Source organism: Oryx dammah, unplaced genomic scaffold (genome assembly GCF_014754425.2).
Source record: "Oryx dammah isolate SB20612 unplaced genomic scaffold, SCBI_Odam_1.1 HiC_scaffold_14, whole genome shotgun sequence".
In the NCBI taxonomy this organism is placed as follows: Eukaryota; Metazoa; Chordata; class Mammalia; order Artiodactyla; family Bovidae; genus Oryx; species Oryx dammah.
In genome coordinates, this window is record NW_024070198.1 from 35,859,025 (window position 1) to 35,865,419 (window position 6,395).

Below are 6,395 nucleotides of genomic sequence, written 5' to 3' on the forward strand. Positions count from 1 at the left end.
GATCAGTGTTGCCAAATTGCATTCCATTGTACACGCTGACCAACAACATGATAGGCTGAACTGTATGAAATTGTTGCTCTTGGGAGCCAAAAAAGTCAAATATTGATAATTCCATATGGTTTGTTCTAATACGAGAGGGTTTTGCACCTTCACCAGCTTGGTAAATTGTCAACTTTTTGTCTATTAGGTACCTGAAAGTGCTTTTCCTTTTGCTGCAATTTGTGATTGTTTTGTGATAAATGAAAAGTGAATATTTTTTCAGTGTTTAATGGCCTTCTGTGTTTCTTTTTCTGTGAATTGTCCAAATTTTGTGTTGATTTTAAGCTTTTTTAAAAATATATTTACTCTAAAGAATTCTATAATACTAAGAAATTGGAGGACTTCCCTGGCCATCCGGTGTTAAGACTGTGCTTCCAATGCAGGGGTGAGAATTAATCCTCTGGTTGGGGAACTAAGATCCAAGATGCCATGGGGCAGGGCCAGAGGAAAAAAGAAAATTGGATTGTTCTGTCACAGGAAGATGCTTCACCCAACTTATCCCTCTCCCTGGAAGAAAACCAGAAAGTCAGTGGGAGGGCCTAGAGCAGCCACTCACAGGGCCTGTAACTGCAGCCTGGCCGCAGGTCCTACAAAGTTTCTGCAGATGCTGTAACCCCGGGCTACCCAGATGACTCACCTCCCTGACCTCACACCTGGTCAGGGTCAGGTTTCAGCTTTCCTTCCTGAGCTGGCTAGGGCCTCGACCTTTGTGGTCTTCATCCAAGGCCAGTGAGTGGATGGGGGAGTCTGTGCCCAGAACTTAGGGGGCTCAGTGCCACCATGGGCGGAGCTGCCAGGATCGCAGCAGAGTGTGGCCCATCCATCTTGGCCTCCTGCCCATGCTCAGCCTCCCAACGGCCCCCAGCTGACCTGCTCAGTCAGTCCTGGGGCCCCCGTGACTAAATAGGCTGGTTGGAGAAAGAGGGAGGCATTTTCAGAGCCTGGGGATGGCAGAGGAGGGCACACTTATTGGGCAGAGTGGGTATAGCCACCACTCAGTTCTGAGAATGCAGAAATGGCTCCTTTAGCAATTTTGTGAATGGCATCGTGGTCCCAGGGATTGGGGATTGAAGAGAATGGCAGGTGATTCAGCCCCTGAGATTCTAAGAAAGAGGCCAGAGGGAGTCTGCCCCTCCCTTTATAAGAAAGCCTCTTATTTGCAGCAGAACTAAAGGGTCTGAGTTCAGTACCTTGGGGGTTGTCTTTCATTTTCCTTTTTTCTTTGTATTTTCAAAAATGTTTTTTCTTGAAGCCCTATACAGCATGTATGCTCTCAGCCTGATGCTATGAAATAGGTCCTTGCCTGATACCTCCTAGACTTCCTAGATCTCAATAAACTACAAATTAAAGAACAAAGGTTCTCAGCCTTGGCTACGTAGCAGCATCGCTCTGAGAGATTAAAAAAAAAAAAAAAAAAAAACACTCACGTCCAGGCCACACCCTAAGACCAAGCAGGATTTCTGAGTTGAGGCCCAGCATCGGCAGTTTGTAAAACTCCTGGGAGACGCACAGCTAAGGCTGAGAAATGCCATATGTGTTTCCTTCTAAAAGTTTGCAAGGACACTTTCCCATCTTTCCATACAGGACTTAAATGCCCAGCTCTGAAGGAAGAGGGAGTTGGCCTTGGGTTCCCAGCTCTCTCTCTGCCTGTATCATCTGGGCTGGCTCCTTCCCTTCTCAACCTCAGCACACCCAGGAATAACAGTGTCCCCGCTCCCCCACACAGGGTGGCTGCGATGATTAAGATAGTTCCGTGCCCAGCACAGGATAAACAATCAATAAACGAAGCAGGAAGGGCAGGCAGCCCTGAGCTCTTCTGTAAGAGTAACAGACACCAAAGATCAGGACTGAAGACAAGCATAGCCTCAGAGAAGGTATTTGAAGTGGACTCAACAAAGGATTAGTGTAGAATACAGGAAGGAAAGACCAGCCACATAGAAAAGTGGACAAAATGACATAAGCAGGCAACACATAAAGAGATACCTGGATCACAAATGTTTGAGATTCATCTCCACTAGTCATTGAGGGAATGTAAATGAATTTTTTTTTTAAGTACATTTAAGTGAAGTCGCTCAGTTGTGTTTGACTCTTTGTGACCAGCCTCCTCCATCCATGGGATCTTCCAGGCAAGAGTACTTGACGGGTTGCCATTTCCTTCTCTAGGGAATCTTCCCAACCCAGGGATCGAACCTGGGTCTCCCGCATTGTAGGCAGATGCTTTACCGTCTGAGCCACCAGGGAAGTAATTTGCACCCATCCAATTACCCAAAATACAACTTCAGTAACAACAGAGAAGGAGCTGGGGTCCACATATATCACCATGAGTACATCTCCCAAATGTTCTGTTGAAGAGAAAGGCAAGCATCAAGAAGATAGCATCTAGACACAGAAGTTACCATTTATACACATTTCAGTTCACAAAATACAGCTACTCACTGCAGATGTGGTTATTGTCGTTTAGTCGCTAAGTCATGCCCGACTCTTTGTGACCACATAGACTGTAGTACACACTCCAGGCTCCTCTGTCCACTATCTCCTGGAGTTTGCACAAATTCACGCCCACTGAGTCGCTGATGCTATCTAACCATCTCATTCTCTGCCACAGATGTGGTCCAAAATATCAAAACAAGGCTATTTAAAATCCTTCTTTATTGGTGGTGTCATATTTTTAATTAACAAAGGGATTTGAAGCATTATGACAAAAGGCTTATCTTGGCTAATCCCAGGTGGTAATTACAATGGTGTTGTCAACGTTATTTTTTGGTAGTTTTCACTTTTTATCCAAATTTAAGAGGAAAAAGGAGAGGGGAGTTACAATAATTTGGAGTTCGGGATCTGTGGCTGGTAGGAGGCGTCGCAGATGAAAGGTTTCTAAGACCCCAAGATGGCCCCCGTCTGCATTTGGACTTGAACCCTGACTTATCTGTTACTGTTCCCAAGACACAGAGCAAGAGCCTTCCTCCTCTTACTCTTGGGGACCTGTGTCTGTTGCACCAAAACTCTCCATCATCAGCTCCGGACAGCCCTGTCCTCAGTGTTCAGCTGTCAGCCCTGTGCTGGTGCCCACTACTGATAATGACCACATCCAGCACCCAGGCAGCACCCTGATGGAGCCAGCCAAGACCACGCTTAAGTAAACAGCTCTATTTCTCAGCGTTTACCGCCGCAGGCCCAAACATCGTAATTCTACAAAGATCTCACTGAGCCAGGATGTTAACAGCAACAAAGCCCTCCATTAAGAACCAGCATTTTCATCCTGTCTCCTAAGCCTCCGTAGGGGGAAAAAAATGTGAATACTTTACAAAGCTCTTTCGCAAAATGGTATGTTAAATGAACAACAAATTACTTTTTCTTTGACTAGCTTTTAATGCTAATAGGGCCATTTATTCCTGACCTTCAGAAATATGAGATATTTTAAATGACAACATAAAAAGAGTTCTTGTTTGAAAACGCAAGCTACTTTAGACCGTGTATTATTACTTGTAAGTATAGCATACGCCAGCATCACTCATTTCAGCATCCCATTTATATCTAACTGGTATACATTTCAGTTGACATTTATTGTTCTCCTGCATACGTGTCAAATTCCTTAATGATGACTCTGACAAAGGCACAGACCTCGGTATATATAAATTACGTTTGCTACCGTATAATCAGTGTTATCTATTAGAATGCTATTTGTGACAAATCATGTTCCAAATAAAAATTGAATTGATTTTTCTGTTATTTTAATACTGTGCCGCTTGCAGCGAGCCTTTGATTGAATCTTAAACACTTTAATGCTCTGTTTTTGTTTGAGGCAGATCAGAAATGGAGTTTGCACGATTCACAAAGCTAAAATGCTTTGTAAAACAACAAAATCAAATTTCAAAAAGCATCTTTATTTTCAAGCCAAGGGAATAAATTTGGTAAAGCTATCGTTACAGGGTACACAGCCTAACGACGAAAGCCTCGCATGCATGGTTAATTTCTATGCATCCATTTTCATCTAAATTAGATTTTAACTTTAATGCAGGGTATGAAAAACCTCTACAGGTTTTTATTTCTACCTTTTCTCTCAAGCAACCACAAGCCTTCTCCTGACTAATCTGAGATTGATATCACCCCCGTCCTCTCCCTCTTGGGCGTGAGTTTGAATTTGTGTTTTCTGGGGCACAAGGGGGTCAATCTGTGATTCTCCTAAGGGATCTCTTTCTCAGAAGGGCACTTGCTTGACCTATCCTGCCTACTAAAGAAAGAACTTACAACTTAATCCTGACTAGCACCAAACCTTTGGGTTAAGGTCTGGTTTAGAGCAGGGGTCAGTGACTTGGGGCCACGGGCCACCTGGTTTTGTACAGCCCGCTAGCTATGAATGGTTTTCACATTTAAAATTTCTTTTAATTCAAAAGAGTAATTTTTCCTGATACATGAAAACGATATGGAATTAACATTTCAGTGTCTATAAATAAAGTTTTATTGGAACACAGCCACACATACATTTACATATTGTCTATCTCGACTTTCCTGTGCAAACAGCAGAACTGAATAGTTGCAGTAGAGAACATATGGCCTAAAATATTGACTATCTGGCCCTTTACAGAAAAAAGTATTCAGCCCCCAGGTTTAGAAGGAAGGGCTGCAGTGATTTTTGCTCATTGAAAGGATGAGTACCCTCAGAGCAGGAGGCTGAGGGTAGCACCAGACAAAATACTACATTCATGGCCATAAACCTCATAGAAAGGTTTTTCAGACACTGGTTAGTAGTAGTAGTAGTTGCTCAGTCTGTCTGACTCTTTGTGGCACACCAGGCTCTTCTGTCTGTGGGATTCTTCAGGCAAGAATACTGGAGTGGGTTGCCGTTTCCTTCTCCAAGACACTGGTCTTCAAAATGTTCAAAAGTAGGTAAAAGGAGGAAAAGGACACCCAAGGGAAATAAAATGTTACAAGGTTGCAGATATGATAAATGTGCACACAAATCATAAAATTAGTCTGAAATGCTCTTAAACCAATTTAAGAACACCTGCCAAAATTGGGTTGAGCTTAAGCAAATAGGAGTGATTTGAGGTCAACTGAAGCTGGAGTCTGGGAGTGTGGAAGGCAGTGGGGCGTGTCCAAGGCAGACAAGAGAGACCTGGGGAAAGCTGCCTTTGGTGTGACCTTCAAGGGAACACAAACGAGAAACAAGGTCTGAGGACCCTGGAGCTGGGTGGCCAGCTCCTCTAGGTAATGGAGTACCTGGTGCCTGTTCCTGATGGTTCCCTATGCCAGTCAGGAAAGGGGGGACAGGCACATGCTTCTTCTCAGTCTTTGGAGAATCCAGACAAGCTCAGTTTGAATCCAAATACTGACATGCGACTTTTATCGGGGATGGATCAGCTGCCTTTGAACAGCCACCAGCATTTTTCCCTGGGAAAAATGGCCCTGAGTGAATTGTTTAACCTCTGTGTGCCTCAGTTTCCTCATCTGTTAAATGAAAGTCTATATACTAAGTAGTATTAATTAAGAGCTTCCCTCGTGGCTCAATAGTAAAGAACCCACCTGCCAGTGCTGCCAGTGCAGGAAATGGGGTTCGATCCCTGGGTCGGGAAGATCCCCTGGAGGAGGAAATGGCAACCCACTTAAGTATTCTTGCCTGGGAAATCCCATGGACAGGGTAGCCTGGCAGGCTACAGTCCACTGGGGTAACGAAGAGTCTGACTGAGCAACTAAACAACAACAATACTAATTAAATAAGCTATTCCAGGTAAAGGACCAGAATCTGACATGAGCAAGCATATTAATGGGGTGGTTGTTGCTGTTTTATTTTTGGCCAATCACACCTGTTCTGCTTGCCTCGCAGGGTTAGAATGCCTGGAAGAAAAGTACAGCAGTAAAAAGAGCACTTCACTAGGCGCCAGGAGCCCTAGGTTCTGAACCCTCTTCCATTGAGAACCCAGTATGTGGACTCATCACTTGCCCACCCTCAATCCATGTCAGCTCTAGCAGTGTACCCCAGGTTCCTTTACCCCAAAGATAAGGGATAATATTTACTGAGCATAGGTGGCTCAGATTTATATATCTAATCTCTTCAAATTCATGAAATTGGGTTGGCTCTTCTGTTATCTTCTGTTTCTATCAAAATAGAAATCTGGGCTTCCCTGGTGGCTCAGCGGTAAAGAATCTGCCAGCTGATGCAGGAGACACAGGTTTGATCCTGGTCCGGGAAGATCTGACATGCCACAAGGCAACTAAACCCGTGGGCCAAATCTATTGAACCTGTGCTCTAGAGCCTAGGGTTGGCAGCCACTGAGCCCTCATGCCACAAACACTGAAGCCCAAGTTCTCAGCAACAAGAGAAGCCACTGCAATGAGAAGCCAGCACATTGCAAGTACTC